This window comes from Solea senegalensis, linkage group LG6 (genome assembly GCF_019176455.1).
Source record: "Solea senegalensis isolate Sse05_10M linkage group LG6, IFAPA_SoseM_1, whole genome shotgun sequence".
NCBI lineage: Eukaryota > Metazoa > Chordata > Actinopteri > Pleuronectiformes > Soleidae > Solea > Solea senegalensis.
In genome coordinates this window covers 14,160,418-14,178,522 of record NC_058026.1, presented here as the reverse complement: position 1 = coordinate 14,178,522, position 18,105 = coordinate 14,160,418, and positions in this window count along the sequence as shown.

The window sequence follows — 18,105 nt, the reverse complement described above, 5'->3', positions numbered from 1 at the left end:
GATATCAGTATTCCTATTCCTTATGTAAGAGCATCAACAGCAATATACGACTCTGAATAGCAATGAAATGACAATTGCTGCATAATCCCAGTCTCCAGCTCGGTAGATTGATATGTAAATTAAGGAAAATGAATCTCATCCCAGATACCTGACCTTACCATTCCGGTCCACACCAGGCTGTCAATCAACTTCATCAGCAGCCAAGGAGTGATAGCAGCCCAGCATACCTTAATGGTTCTATCAAGTGCATTCTATATTGCATTCTAGCAAATATGCATCCCAGCAGATTAGGCCTGAAACCTGTATCTTTCATTACTGTGCTCTGATACTACCATTAGAGTATATTTCCCCCTTTGTGGCTTCCTATCCTCTCCTCCAGCCTGAGGAAAAAATGTCAAATCATTTTCCATTCCAAAGAGAAAGCAAAACAGGATTTTTCTCACAGGGTGTGGACCTGGAAGACGATGCTTTCACTAACCATCACTGAGGGCTGTTTTCTGACCACAGTCAGGACCAAAAAATGAAATGAGATCTTCGTAGTTCAAACACTTGATGACAAATGAGCAGAAAATTAGACTCTGTATAGACACGGAGAAGGAAATCTTTGATTAAGAATCGTTATATAATGACATAATCCTGTGCTTGTACACGCGCAGCCTCTCTAATGATTCTTCAGTATATTTGGTATTGTGACATGTGACAGGAGATAAAAATGAAAAGTGCCTCTGCGAAAGGGAAAAATCTAATTCTGTTCTCAGCATTACTGACAGGCAATCGCAGATTTAGGATCATACTCTGGACAGTCTTGGGTGTCGAGCACAAATAAAAAAGGCCAACCGTAGATCACATGAGGTCCCAGCCAAAGTGTTATTAACACAAGTTCTCTGTGGCTTGTGTTAAAAAGTCGACCAGACATCCAACATATGGGGCCAAAATGAATACCTGGATTTCAAGAAAGACCTGGGTCATACTTTCCGTAACCACTCGTCCACAAAAAATTCTTCATCTGCCCATTTCTCAGGTGGTCTGCAAGGATTGTACATGCCTCCTGCGCATGTCTCATGAAGCATTACACCTTCTAGTTCAATTGGTGTCCTGCTCTTGTTTGGTCAAAAGAGACAATGGAGAAGACGTAACCGTGGATGCTTGCTTGAGGTTATGTGAGGAAGTCCACTGATTGTAGAACTTAAAGAATACAAGGACTAACAAACGAGGGCAAACTCCTGGAGAAAAATCACTGCATTGGAATGCGCGATCAAGTTTGCATGCATGGAAACCAGTGGTGGCTGCTGGTCTTTGTAACAGCAGAAGCTCATTTCAGGCCCAGTTATTTATACATTAATTCTGAAAACCAACACTAGAACAAGGAAACACGATATTTATGTAAAACTGTACAGACAAAAATGGTCTATCGCTGAGCAAATTACACACAATGACCAGCTATTTGTCTACAGGCTTGCAGAATCCACCCAAGACTGAGGGAGAAAAAAGCTCCGCTGTTGTTTATGTTTCCGTAACACTGTCAATCAAAAACTGGTTCTGCCTTTCAGACAGTTCCTCCAATCATCATGCGGAAGCTCAGCACCTGTGCCCGCCCACTGCTCAAAGGGCAATGGGGCCCACTGCATTGACACCAAGAGAAGGTGACCTTCTGTGGAAGTGACGCATTTCTCTTATCACTGTTGAGCTCACTGCAGTGAAAAACAGTGGAAGCTGAGCTTGAAGTGGTTTTAACGTGGAGGCTGCTGTGGGATGTAAGACGATTTTGAATGAACTAGTGACACGTTATAATCGCATTCTAGCGGACATGTAAATACAACACAGAGCAATTGCCACTGATGGAAAGCTAAACTGACACAGATACTCAATTAATATGAAGCAGTTCTCCATGGAGATGGAACATAGAAAGAATTACTCAGCCCAAAGTCCCTCAGGTAGAATATCGGGATGCATGCAGTAAAAGAAACTGATGAACAGACCAAAACAAAGTAATAAACAATCTTCTTGCCCTCTGGGTGCCCAACAACAAAGAACATAAAATAGAAATTAAGAAGGACAAAAAGACTTACAAAGACTACCAACAAACAAAAAAACTAGTGGATAAGACACGACTGACATCTGACTGGAGGCTTGGAACCAGGCCCTGGAGAGCATGAAATAGGCTTTTATCATAATCACAGCCTCCGGTCCTTTGTGGTAGCCAGTGGAGAAAATCCCCACCCTGCATCCTGCAGCACAGCCACAAGTTCCCTTTGTAGTTTGGTTAACAGCACAGAAGTGCAGCAATCATGTACCAATCATGTGGGGCGATGAAGCCTCATACCCATTTGCAGGGTCTCGACCAGGGTTGCCAGGCTCCTATCAGCGCGCTGCAGTCGAGTGCGGCCGTGCAAGGTTCACGCCGACACGCGAAGCAGACTGAAACATACTTTAAGAGGAACTGTTTCATCTCAGCTGGTCGATTACTAGCAGGTGTTTACACAAGGCTTCAACACAGAAAGTCTACACCTACCTCACTACCTCCTCCTGAAGTGTGTGTATGTGTGCGTGTGTGTGTGTGTGGCTCATGTTCCTGTAGTTCTGAATGTGCGATCAGATTAAACGTGAGGAGACGGAGAGGGAGGCTGAGCTGCAAGTGCTCCGTTACGCTCGCTTTCCTCCAAGGTATTTGAGAGTGAATGAGCGTGCGTGTGTGCAAGTGTCCGTCTGTCTTGAGGGGGTTGGTTTGTAGGTATTTTACCTGAAGCTGTGCACAGGTTTCTGTATGTATATGTGTGTGAGTGTGTGGTAAAAAGTTAAGGCCCACCTGCTGATTGCTGTGATAAGAAGCCTCTGGCACTCTCTCTCCTATTACACCCATAACATCCACAGGTTGGAGACAAAATTAGCATAACATAACCACAACACTGTACCCCTGTAATTACATGCTCGAGTCAAGTTGTCAGGTGATTTATGAACAAGACAAAAAACTTTCTTTTCTGTGGGTTGTCGGCTAATAAGCAAATTGTTTTATCAGAACAAAGTGTGTGAGGAAATATTTCTAGGCTCCCATATGGACACAAAGTGAATACTGCCTTTAACTAGCAGTTTGAGATACAGCACTTGTGACAGCAAATATAACAATATCAGAGTAGAGCTTGGTCATTTGCCTGGTTCTGTGGAAAGACAGCCAGCTCCCCAGTTAAGGCAGCCCTGTTTTTAAAACGCATGGAAAAGCTGAGCTGCGAGCAACAAATTGAAGCCTAATTACATGTTTTAAAGTCTACGCCTATTCATACTTTTTAACAGCATTGCTGGACGGAAACATAAAACTGATGATGACAAATTAACTGAAGAAAAAGACTGAACAAAACATGGTGAAATAATACCACCTACTGTCTACACTTGGTGTTCTATTCATGTAGTAGGCAGGAAAAATAGCTTAGTGTTGAGTGTCATCTGCATCTTGGCCAGACATTATTCTGATCCACAACAGAGGATCAGAGGCAATTTCTCTCTTTTAGGTTTCTTTGCAGCATTGGAGGCTGTTGCTAATGCTGAAGTACAACTCATTCCATTAAAAGGAACTCATTTAAGGAGTAAAGGCGTCTGTGTAAATTTAAGTGGACATACTACAAATGATTTGGAGAACTTATAGTTCCCCTGCTTATAGTTCTGCCCCCTGGCAATTTGCATATGCAGAAATGCGTGGCAACTCTCCGCAGACAAAGACTGAGGAAAGTACGACTCAGGCCTAAGGCTGCAAAGCACAGAGAAGATGCAGACGTCTTGCTCTCTACTTCTCTCAGATCACTTCATTTACATAAGCCTGAAAGATTATCAGTGACGCAAAAAAAAACAATAAATCAATTCAAAACTTTACTTCAAATCAAACTTACCCGTAATATGGGTATATACTGTAACTTCTATATGTAACAACTTTTCTGCAGAGGAGCTGCATACAAGCACATGTTAACGATTAATTTCAGATTAGCAAAATTAAACTGGAGCCAGTAGGTTATGCTGCCTCTGCATTGAATGTCCTGTGTTTCTGTAACTCAACAAATGACACCCAATGTTTTAGTGATATCACCAAAAAAAATGTATTCTTTTAGTATCAAGCTTTGTGTGTACCTGGTAGTTTATGTTGTTGTGTAAATCTGTTTACATCGTCACATTATGGGGACGTTTCTTCCTTATGGGGACAAAAATCAAGTCCCCATGATGTAAATTACTACATGTAAAGGTGAGGACATGTTTTAAAGTTAAAGGTTAGGGTTCGGTTAAGGTCAGGCCGGTAGTAATTATAGCTGAGGTCAGAGTATGCCTCCAGAAAACTATGGTAATGCATGGTCCTCAGAAGTCATGGAAACCAGTGCGTGTGTATGTGAGTTACCCAGTCCCCACCACAGGTGTACGTGTGTGCGCTCAGTGGCTCTTTTGTCGTAACTTTAACACGACGTGTCAGTCAATGGGGAGGAAATTACCACTTTAGGAATGAGAGGAATCTGTGTTCCTTCAGAAAAGGCTGAGGGGAAAAAGGACAATGCAGCCAGCCAGCCAGACAGACAGACAGACAGACAAAGATAGACATGACCTCTCTTTCATATTCTTTTCAGCTTTGTCATTTTGATGACTTTACATCTTTATTTTCAAACCTTGAATCTGTGTCTGCAGACAGCCGAAATTGTGACATTGTGAAAACATTTCCCAAACATCAAACTTGTATTTTAGAATCATATTACAGGAAATTTCCCCTAGCACAAGAAGTGAGGTTATGACACACGAGAGATGAATGCCAGTCGAGCACCATAATTTAAGTGTCCTACTTTAGCCAAGTACAAGCCTGATACTTATTTCCATTGGCAGAAATGAAATTACAAAGTTATACGTGATATCCATGCTGAGGAAACAAGAAGAGAGATAACGTGACTGACAGAGAAGATGTAATTCATTCCAAATGATAATTATAATCAGACTCGTAATAGCACTTTTTTATTAATCTGGTTATGTGTTCCGCAGATATGCTGTAACTCAGTAAAAACTCAAAGAGTTCCTTCAGGCTGGAACATGAAGTTATTTGGATAATTTTGTTGGAATTAAAGGTTAAATGCACAGTTAGAAAAAAAATATTGTTTTAAAAGGTTTAATTTAAAAGAAAAAAAAAAGAATACATTTTCACCCATGCAGCCATACTGTCTCCTGGAAAATACATTTATATACCACTAATTTACACCAAAAATAAAGAAAAAGAAATGTAATGCTGTCTTAAATATGTTTTCCATTGTGATAAGGAAGTGTCAATGAACAGTCTGTATCTGCCAAGTCACAAAATTCCGACACTTAACAGTTTTTACCGACAATATAAAGCATTTCATTTCCTTTTCCCGTATATATTCACTTGTGCAACACGGTATATGCTCTCGCAGCAGCAAAAACATGATTCATGTTTTTGTACGAAGAGCACGGAAAGATTGTGGTCTTGGTTTCATGGGAGTGGAGCCAAAGCACTTCATCTCACCACACACCAGGACTCAGCTGGTGTTTCCCCCAGTATAGAGAAAAAGCCCAAGACCCATGAAAATATTGGTGAAGTAATGTGGTTTGAATACTGAGGTTCTGACTGGGGGGGGAAGTGGTTCAGAGAAGACTTCCTTTAAATCTATTAATAGCATCCTCAACAGAGAAATTAACAGGTCCAAAGATTTGGATTCAGAGGATCCAGGTGAGGAGTAGAGTCTGGCTTGATAATGCAGGAAGCTGGAAATGTAATAAAGTATTAAAATAACACTAATATTAACCTGGTTAAGTTTAGGGCTAAGATTTGAACATCATCTTTGTGTGGTGAATTTTAGATGTTTGAGTTTTCAGCACAGATAATACATATGTTAGAAGTACAAGGTAGAAACTAAATTACATGCAACCTCTCACACACACAAACATAAAGCAGTGCCAGTCCTATAAAGCCTGCTGTTTGAGTCAGTCTGAGAGAAAGACGGTTTATAACAAGTGTCTAGTCCACCCTTTCTCAAGAGACATCGTAAAGTCAACTGCACCCAGAGCTGCCGTGTATGAGTGTTCCATCTTTACAAGGACCAGTTTGGCCCTGTGATTGTTTCTAATAAATTGACAAATATCGAGGCAGAATATTTGAGGTTTGTAAGCTCACTGTTTCGGCTTTGACACCCAAAATGTTTGTTTCGATTCCATCTTAGGTCAATAAATACATTACACTCTACAACAGCAGACATACACGTCGGTGAACACACAGAGACAGATATTTTCCTCAAGAACAAGCAGAACAAAAAGAGACGTATATTCACCCTTTGGACTAAAAGTTACTGTGGAATAGGTGAATATGATGCTATGTCACACTTTATAACTTGATCTGCTACACCAACGTGGACAAGAAGCTAACACAGACTAAGATCTCCATCTGTGTGTGTGTGTGTGTGTGTGTGTGTGTGTGCACACACGCGCTCCTCCAGGGAGAGGTACGGCCCTCCCTTTATGCCGATCTACCAACTTAGATCAAAGTAAAACTTCCAGAACAAACTCTAAAGGGTCCACTCTCGGACACCGCCTAGAAAATCCCACTCACAGGCACAGAGTCACCATAGCAACCATCAGCCATTGAGAGTGTGTGTGTGTGTGTGTGTGTGTGTAGGTCATGTACATTTGGTGTCCTGTGGCTCATTGAGACCTTTCATGTTGGTCACACTCATAAAGCTCTTTCTGTTACTGGGTGTCACACACACACACGTTTCCATGACTTCCTGGACTTACACTAACCTTAACCATAACCATAATTACTGCTGGTCTAATACCAACCCTGACTCTAACCTTAAACTAATCCTAACCTCAGCCTAACTTTAAAATGAAGTAATTTACATGATGGGGACTTGATTTTTGTGCCCATAAGGAAGACAAGTCCCCATAATGTGACTGTTAACAGATTAAGGTCCTCGCAACATGAGGAATACCACAGGTACACACACACACACACACACACAGACACACACCCAGCTTCCTGAGCAGTGGTAAACCACCCCGTTCCTGTTGATGATGGGTCTGCTATTTTGCTGTGGTGTCTCTTGAACCTGGCTGGAGGTCACCGGTTAAAAAGGAGGTCAGCATTGAAAGGTCATGAAGCTCTGCTACATGGATGAGGGGAAAGGAGAATTTTACAGGAGGAGTAAACCAAAGCTCTCTCTCCCTCCATTTTTTGGCACAATTAAAGACAACATTTGCAGGAATGTGGCAGAGGAAAAAAAGGACTGCTGTCACATAAAAATAGTGATAATACTGGGTTTGATTATTTCAGCAAGTCAGTACTAAAATCACACAAACTCAGTGCTTTTAGTTCCCATGCTATGAATTTAATGATTAATAGTGACAGCAATTATTTTCGGCGTAAATTTAGTGTTCCAAAAGTGTTTTCGTACAAGAAAGTACTAAATATGATCTGAATGTATTTGTAAGTTTAACAGACAAAAACACTATTAGAAGATGTGTTTCTATTGTTGGGGGGAAAGAATGGAACACAAAAAAAAAAAGCAGCCTTTCTCAACTTTGTTTAAACTGTCACAGTTCTACTTAATTATTGCATGATGTGTGATCACCACTATAACTAAACACATGGAGACTATTTAGCAGAACCACAAACACTTTGCTGTATCCAACACCAAAGCCCGGTGTTTTAACAAGGCAGCATTTAGCTACATTGATTTGTAATTGCAGCAAACTGACTACCTGAATTTAGTGTGCAGGTTAAAATGTCAACTCATCCACCACCACAGTTATGCAGATTCATTATCCGGCAAATGGTGCTTCCACTTTACGGGAAGCTGGTGAGGGATCACATCTTTTGCATCAGTGCTAATGACTTCATGGTTGGTCAGTGACTCTGTATCAGTGTTGCCAGATGGAAAATACCAAATTATCATACTGTGACTTTTTAAATTAGCATATTTTGCCCAATATTAAATCATACACAAAAACTTGCAAAAGTGCCAGAATACTACATTTAATAGCAAAATGATGCTATTAACACAAAGCTTCCATCATTTGAATAGAAGGCAGCAGTTCACTGCATCAGACAGCAACCACATCCGATCTTACCTTCAAAATAAAAGCCAAAAGACCTACACACTGTGCTCAGACAATTCAGTAAAAACAGTCCACAATATCTTTTACATGAATATTCACAGGCCTACTGATGTGATTGTGATTGCTCTCAAATCAAACAAGGTTTGCGACGTGTTCAATGAAACAGCCAAATTATCGGACTTTTAGCCTTTTTAGAAATTAATGATCGTACAGTGGGTGAAATGATCATACAAATACAATAGTTCTTGAACATCTGGCAACACTGCTCTGGATCCTCTGCTTACGTCTACAATGGATAATAAATAGGAGCAACAAGGAGTGAGTTGGCTATTCCAAACGATAGGATTCTGAGATTTCTCTTACATGGGCAAGGAACCATATATGATACCTTCATGGACCTTTACATGAAAATTAAAACGTAACAAAAGGAAAAAAAAAAAGTCTCGTTATATCCTCCAGGAACACTCTAGGGTTTAAATGTTTATTCAATGAGTGGGATGTAGATATATTCTGGTTTCTAAGGATTTGTTAAAAAACATTGAACACAAACCGGTTTTTCTTTTGTAATGTACTACAGATGCTGCAACCAACAACACTTGTTCACCAAAAGGAACAAATCTGTCAGGGCTGTTGTGATTTAATACAGGATTTTCCTGCTTTCGTCCACATTAGAGCCATGGATGAAGCTTTGACATTAAGATTTAGATGTGGAATGAAGCTAAAGAAACTGAGGGGATTGCCTCAACTATTGTCTGCGTGTCATCTGGTGCACAAACACAAATTGATTTCATTCTTTGGGGCAGTGGTGGAATGAATGTTGAACAGGGCAGCGCTGATCAAGGAGAGAGAAGCTCACCGAGTCATCAAGCCAAAGTCAAATGACAGTAGACAAACATTTTTTTGTTAGATATCTAACAAATTAGATTTTCAGCAAGCGTTTCTGTAAACAATTTAGTATTGGTTCCATACACGACGTACAATTGTACATTTCCCCCCCCAAATGTCAAAACTGCAGACTTACTGCAACAGCTTTACGTCCATGCCAGATTATAGTGTGTGATAGTTGTGTGTGAGTGAAACTAATGAATCACAGAACACGGGGGTGTTACTTTGTATAGTGCGTGCAGATCTGCAGGGAGCCATGTCAGCCAAGGAGAACGGACAAGACAGAAAGCCCACTTTGAATTTCAAAGAGCATTCACCTTTGCAAATCAATACTCCCCCTCCCTACCAGTGTGCACTTAAATACGCAAACACAAGCACATATATAGCAGCCACTGCTGAAGAAAATGGTGCTGAACAAAAGAGTAAAGTTGTGGGTGAGGCGGCTAAACAATGAGTTGCAAGGAATTGCAGTCTGATGAGGACTTTTGTCACAGTACATACAGATAATTAATCATGTAAGATAATATACTTATCAATTAATGCTACTAAGGAATTTAGAAGTGAATTCACCATAAAGTGGGGATAATTTAAAATAAAAGACAAAACTTCTGTCTTTGTGTAATGTATTCAGTGGTTGACATTCAGAGGTTCAGAGTTAGAGGCCAAAATGACCACAGAATACCACATCACCTCCCCAGAGAAACAACCAATCACAGTCCTCTGTCTATGCCTCTGGTTCACTGTCAATCTGTCCATCAGTCCATCTGACTGACAGACACCAGACTCTCCTGTCTTTCTCACTCTTTCACTCAGTCTCTCTCTCATCAGTCAGATGCTGCATTCACGTCAGGACTGTGTGAACAGACAAGTGTTTCTGATCGGTAAAGTCCGCATACACAACACCACCAATCTCCACTTAACACGACTGACATTTGTAGGTTACAGCAGTGGCAGCAGTGTGAAGATGAGGCTTCCAGCAAACCAAAGGGGCTTTCACCAACTTACTAACACATATTCAGAGTAAATGTTTTCAACTCTGCTTTAATAGTTTTGTTGTCGGTAGTCTAATGCAAATATGTGTACCCATTGTGTGCCAACATTTAATAATCCTCCAAAACCATCTGCTTAGAACCGAAGTCTCAAACTCGGGGCCCACGGGCCACATGCTGCCCTCCAGTCCATTGCATGTGGCCCACCACTTAAGTTAGTTTGTAGGCGTTATTTCTGTATGTTATTTTTAAAGAACTCAGTTTGCAATTGTGAGTTGTACATGGCTCCATATCAACACTAGGGCAGTAAAGTCCCAGTGGACTGGACAATATCAATCCATACAGTTTGCAAGCAACAGTTTGCATATCACAGCTCGACTACAAACATATTATCGACTATGGCATATCATATAAAAACCGTAAGCTATCTTCTGCATTATGTTGCTCCATGTCCATTTCGAGTACATGAACACGACTACAACAATATCCTGAATTAACATCAAACAATCAATACATTTAATTTTAAAAGGCACAGATCAGACAAACAGATCTATTTTCTTCCCTGATCTCTAAGGGGGAATAGCAATGAAATAAATCTATAACATAAAAATGTTTATCAAAAAGATCAATTAAAACAACTGCAATCAGAGTTTACTAACAGAAGGAACAAAGAATTGAGTATCTAATCAGGGTATACCGGCGTATAATAACTAATTTATGTATTTTTCCTTCTTGTCTGAGCCCATCAAGCTTTATTGTTTCATCTTAGCTTTGTTTTATTTTCCAGCAAAATTAAAATAAAAAACCCTCAAATGAAATACTGAAAAACAAGTATTCACATAATTAATGAAAATAATTGTTTGCTGTTCGTCCCATTCTAGCAGCACTGTTTATATGCAACAGTAAAACAGTTCGTCAAGGTCACAAACTCAAATCCAACTTCTTAATTACAAAATCAGATTTATCTCAACCAGACATACAAAAAGATATTTCTAGCTTATGAAATTTGGTCAAAAGGATTATCCCCAGCAGACGGGATTTTCATGTCTCACTTTCACGGGATAAAGCACATTTGCACCTGTGATACTCTAAAGGCATATGTCGATCTCCTCTGAGGATCTCGAACGTTAGAGGAGTTATGAGGTGATGACAGGATGGACTGATGAACAGTAAATCCTGTCAGCAACCACACACACACTGTAGAGTCAAAAGGGTACACTGCTTCCTACTGTGCTGCAAAGCCCTGCAGGATATCTCAGCAACTGTGGTATGGACACAGTACTGAAGTACTCTCTCACACACACACACACACTTTGTGCCAGGATATTCTCCATAGAGTTCCACCTCCCTTTTCCTCATCTCTTCCACTCCAACACCACTGGGTCACAATTATGTCATTGAGGTCACGCTATACCTCGTTTGAGCTAGAGGCCAATTTTTACCATTTCTTCAATAATAAGAATTGCATTGTATTCAGTGACTGACAAAACACTTTGCAATCAAAACAATAACAAAAAGTTTGTTCGATGACATCGGGAAGCAGCGAGGGATCATGGGAAGTGTTTGTTTTCACATTACACAATGAGCAACCAGAAGTTACAGCAAAGACAGGTAAAGTGGATGATGTCACAAGATTACCAAAATGGCAAAGAGAAAAGGAACTGGGTTTGAAACTGGAAGATCTCTGGTTAATCCTTAGATAAGCCACTGCTGAGAGTTCATACTGTATCAGGACCATAAATTCATTTAAGGATTTCCTTTCATTCTTTTGGTTTAAATGCCATGAATAAGGGGCTAAGCCCAAAAATTGACCAATGAGCTGCTTTATCTGTCATATTCCAGGGTAAGTTCAGGTACATTATGCACAGCCATACACTCAGTGGCCACTTTATATGCAAATATGTAATCAGCCAACCAGACAGCAGCAACCCAATGCATTCAGGAACGATCGAGACATGAAGACAGGGAAGAAAATTGATACTGGTGCCTTTGAAAGTAGTAGAGTATTTCAGAAACCGTTGATTCGAGCGTCTAAATTACATGCTACTTACATGTGGTGTAAAGTGACAAGGTGTAATTTAAGGCATTTAGAATAATAGAGAATGGACTAAACAAAGAATATCAAGTAAACAGCAATTCTCCGGGTAATAAAAATGGCCATACTGATTTGAAATCTCAATCTCCAAGTGCACATGTTCATTCTTGAAGCAGATGGGCTACTGCACCTGAAGATCACACTCCTGCCACTTCATTAGGCATCTTCTGTACTTAACATAGTGGCTGATGAGTGGTTACTGAATACTAGAGGATGATTCAATGATTTCTACAGAAAAAAAAATAATAAAATGTGTTTTGCACTTAGAAACCATTTGAGCATGTTCTAGATGTCATGTTAAGCATGTCATTTAGAGACTCATTTTTCTTCTAGGTAGTTTTCAGATGTTGTGTTTTGGATTGATAAAGGTGTAAGCTTCATTTGCGTGATAATTAGGAGTGTATTGACATCATCATTTACACCGACACTTATAACACTGCAGAAATCCCACAAATGTCACATCTGCATAGACACAAATGCTAAATAGGCCTTGTAGCTAACAGAGATATAAAGATATAAAGTACATTCAATTTGGGCATGCAGTTCCGAGCAGGAGCCTGAGAAAATGACTTGGATGGTAACTTTCATACACTCATCCACACAGAAACATCCCAGTTTCCTACACTTCTTCCTGGATCTCGTGAGGGGTGAGCTGGGAACCGTCAGTGTGTGAAATGACAAGGCCAACATTAGTCACTCACACACACACTACATCCTTCACCACACTCATTCACACACACTGACAGATATTTCCAGCGTTGTACTATGGCATGTCTTCTCTAGTGGAATGTTGGCACACTTGTGGTCTCTCTTTCTCAGCGTCTCTCTCACACACACACACACACACACTGTATCAAAGAATATACTGTAAATTCACACACATAAATAAAATCATGCCTTTTCTGATAACTGTGAATAATTGTTCATAAGACCATATAAAGCAGTGAACAACAGTTGCATTAAATTCAGTTCTTGATTAAATTAAGTTTGTGTGGGTGGGAAAGCAGAGAATCACTGCTGTGAGGTCTAATATTGCCAGCCAGAAACGTCGCACGCGAGTCCATGCACCACACACACACACACTCACAATCAATTAACCGATACATCTGAGCGTAGATGAGTTCATGTGTACATTACTGTATATGTGTGTGTGCGTGCTGTATGCGTCAGTGTATGCAAATCAAACTCATTAAGATTGAGAAACTCTGCCTTCCTATTTGTCCTCCCTGTGGAGCCTCACTGTCGGCTAACGTTGCAGTCAAGAAAGACCTCACAAACAGACCAAGTCATGACAAAGACCACACCAGACCAAAGCAAGCCTTTTAGGGTTGGAGCCTTGCTCCCCAAGATCCAAATTTATAACAGCCACAAAAATGTAATATCGGTTAGACTTATTAACTGAAAATAAGAGCGGTGCACAGAAATGGCAAACTTCACTGGAAATTGAGAGCTTCATAAATCACTGCAAGCACATTTTCTTGAATTAAGCTACGCAAAAAAAAAGGGTTAAGATGGAGGGTGGAGTTCTTCTGTGATATATTCAGCAGAAAGACACCTGAGACAGATGGTCATCAGTGAAAGGAGCAGCAACAACACACACTGAGTCTGATGTGTTCTCTCCTCACATACATGCGTCATTTATGATAGTAAACTCTACATATAGACAAACGCATCCAAAGTCACATATTACAGGTATTTAGAACGCTCCAAGTTTTCTTTGTGTGTTCATGTGCTTCCCTAGGACCTTCTGTGGCATAAACACTGACCTTGTCAGGACCAGTAGTTTTCATGAAGACCAAAACCACATTTCCAACAACTGGTTAAGTTCAGGGCTAAGATCTCAACCAGGGCTCTAGAGTGCCACCAATGTGGTCACACATGTGACCAAAAACCTTGATCTGGACTGTCCAACTAAGCAGTTTACTCACTACAGTAGACCACACTACACTACATTTGGGCTTAAGTGGAGATAAACATTTAACTACACCTTTATTCTTGTTTCAGTTATTTACATAAATATGAATGTATATGGTAAATGACAAAAAGGCAATGTGTTGAAAAATTTGGAGTACCTAAAAACAAAAAAACAAAAAAACAAGGTTAGGTGCACCAGTGCAACTAATGCAACAACTTAGTCTGGAGCTCTGTGAAATGTGGTTAGATTAAGATTGGGTATTAACTCATTAAGGCTACAGTTAAGGATAAAGCAGGTTAGGATTAGGCTAGTCCTTAAAGGTATGGCTGCATACAGCTGTGTGTGTGTGTGTGTGTGCGTTCTTTGTACTTGTATGATATGAGAGGTTAGTGCTGCTTCAGTGCATAAGGTGGCTTAGTATTGTGTTGTGGAAATCATGACCGCACCATCTGGCTCTGTCGGGGACACTGGAGGTAAGAAACACCGTCTCGATGAAACATACTTGATCCCCATGGAAAATTTTAAATCTATGAAAAACGGCCTTGTAAAAGAAAACTGTAGCCGTTTTAATTGGATTGGATATGTTGCTCTCCTGCATGTTTGACAGGTGTTCTCATTCTGTTGCATGTGTTGTGTATCATTTTAACTCAGGTAGAGCTGGTGAGTTGTTTTGTCTCCCACATAAGTTCTCCAAGGAGCTTCTTGGTTACAATTTAAAATAAATAAAATGATAGAGGCTATATAAGAACAAAATAGCACAAGCATGGAGGTTGCACTAACATTTGGAGTCTAAGAGCAAAACATGAGACTAAAATTGTTTATCAAATCATCTTTGATCAAAGAAATTCAGGTTTTAACAGAAAGGATGTCATATTTCACTGCAGTCTGAATCCAACTGTATATAAATATAGGTATATAAACCACCTGGGGAATTCCACTCCAGGAAATAGATTAAGGGCGACTGTAGAACTGCACAAGCTCACACAGGTTTGTTCTTAAAGGGGACATTATGCGAAATCAACTTTTTAACCATTTTAATACTTATGTTTGGGACTCTGGAGTTTCGTGGTCCCCCTTAGTGTAAGTATAGGCGATAAACACTCGATGTAGAATTCCCTGCGCTTATGACGGCAGCATGCGCATTTCACCGCGAATGTTACCGCCCCACCAGTAAGTTTACTTTGGTAAAGAGCGGTATTATGTCAACGCGGAGGGACAAGTGCGCTGTTCGTGGCTGCACAGTGTTTTACACAAACTTCCAGCCTCACTGGGCAGTGATGAGTGTCTTTGGGATTTGAAAAGCAAAGTCATTTAGCAATATTTCCAAATGTTATAAGAAAAAGTATGAACGACACATGGAATCAATCGCTAAATACTTAAAATTAAAAAATTAAATTAGCACCCTGGCAGGGGAAAGGGAAGAGAACAGAGCTGAGACTTACCAGGCAGCAGGTGAATAAAGGGAGACAGGTCCACTGCACACCAAACAAAAACGGGATTATGAAGGAAACACCACGACCAGGAAAGCAGACGGCTGCCTCAGCACAGAACACCTGTCCGACAGAGGGACAAATCAACCACCATGTCACGAGATACCAAACATTAACATGGAACTACAAACAAAACAAAAACTAGACCAACTAATCTTAATTTCCAAAAACAAATATTAACAGCAATTTGTAAAAACAGACATCCCACTAAAATGATTTGCACATTCAGGCCTGAGCTCCAACCAGCAAAAGGAAGAAAACTAAAGGCCTAAACCAGGACCAGGGAAATTAACAGGGCCAAAACAGCAGCCACATTCAGGACACTGGGTTCACCAGAGGTCCAAACAAATTTAAGGAATGAAATCAAGCAATTTAATTGAAAAGTAAAGGACCAATAATTGTAAATTGAGCGATGACTTTCACGTACATCCAACAGGCAACCAGAGGATGTAGCCTTTAAGGCTATGGTTCAACCACACTGCATCAGAGAGCTCACGGCAACAATTAACAGATTCACTCAGTGAGCGAAAGACACAAGGGCAAGAAAACGCCGACCTACCTTCCGGATACAAGACTGCACCCACGAGAACCTCCACAGGACCATTGACACAGCCGCTGTCCCACAAGTGGATACTATGTCACCAATGCGCATTTTCCGCATGCAAAGGAGATGAACAGGCAAGGTGCGTTAGCTGTGCGACGTAACACATAACTGCCAACACAGGAGAAAGGAAGCGGAAGGAGAGAACGCGTGCAACCGCCACACCTGTATATATAACTGCGCACGGCTCCGCCCAGCAATCAGTAAGATCAGCTGGCGCCGTCAGGTGCGCGAGGGGAGCCGGCGCAGTGGCGCGCCACAGCTGGGAGGGAGGTGACCTTTCATCACACACACAGTCACGTGCAGACTCCAAACTGGGACAAAACAAAAGGCAATTAAAAGTAAATGATAAACATAACAGATAATAAATTGTTCTCCCTTTTGAGTTTTTCCCAGATTTACTTACTCATTTTGTTCACTCTTTGAATTTCGCTGTTGATGTGACAGAGAACTGAGGTCATGACGTCACACCTTGGCTGTGCAGTCTTGAATGAAAATGACGTTTGTTCTGACCTTCCGTATCCACAATACACCCACCGTACATAACATAACAACATAACATTATTTATTTTTAACTCTGTTGAATAAAACAGCATGAATTCTGAGTTTGAGTTCTGATATTTCTTCTCAGAATTCATGCTGTTTTATTTTATTTTTTCTTTCTTTCAATTGTTTTTGGGGTCAAAACACTCTGTAATTCTGTCTAAAAAAAACTGTTGTTGAGTTATTTCTGCCCAGCTGTTATTAAAGACATAGTATATGGGAAACTGTGTTTGCTTAAGGCCACAGAACCCAGAACTTCCATCTCCACGTCACTTTATGGACCTTATATATACATATACCAGATTACTCAGGCTCTACAGTGTTTGACAACCTGTGGTTGATCTATAGTATGTATAGATAAATACACTGTTCTCTCCACATATGGAAAGGGTAGTAATATAAAAGTGAGACCAGATGAATCGATTATTTGTATCCTGTGATTATTTTTAATGGGCATCGAAGAATCAATTTTCATGAAAATGATCTTCAGTGGATGAATCATGTTGTTGATGAATATGAATATGATGTTTTTTTGTCTAATCTGATATTTGACCTGACTAGGGTGAATTGTCTAGGGTCTAGGGATTAGACAGGCAGTATAGATCGTCCTGGTGTTCATTAAACCCAAAACACTGCGCCATTAACTTGGCTCCAGACCCAAAGTGTTAATCATTCACCTTTTTAAACACTACCACTGAGTCATCTAATCTTTACCTTCAATTAAAACGCTTAATTACTCAGAAATGCAACTTCTCACTAAAAGATGGGGTTAAAGAGTATGTTTTCTCTCTCAGCTTTAATGATGAAGTGTTACTCTGGGCCCTCCTCCCTTCTCCTCAGTGAAATATGTATATGAATGTCAGACAGTTGTTGTTAACACAATAATGCACTAGTCAACGGAGAAGTTTAGAATAGACGTATGGACACTGTAAGCAAAATATGCAGCAGGGAAAAATACTCATTGCATAGTTATAAATAGTGAATGTTAATAAATATAGAAAACGATAAAATAAACAAAACACTGATACATTACAGGTCATTTAAAATGGATACGTCTGAACTTACACACTCTCTCTTTTTCTTACATACATACATAAGTATAGATATATGTATATCTATACTTATGTATAGATATATTTACTTTTCTTTGTGGTCGCCCGGCGCCACTCTAGTAGATGGCTCAGATGTTACTAAGCTCTAAAAGTGTTGTTAAAGCCATTGGCAACAGTCTGATATACACACACACACACACTCGATCTGCTTTTCACTTCTTGTGAGAGTGAGTCACAGCTTTTATCAGTAACACAAGTTTCTCAGAAGATTTATAAATGCATTTATTACTGCAGACACCACACATGCAGGGAGAGAGCCATCTGACTTTATAAGTAGCATGTTAGCACCGACAGCTCAAGATATCAAACCACTATTTCATTTCACATTTAACAGATTGATATCATACTTGCTTGGAATTATGAGGAGGGTGGTGTTTTGGTCTTTCC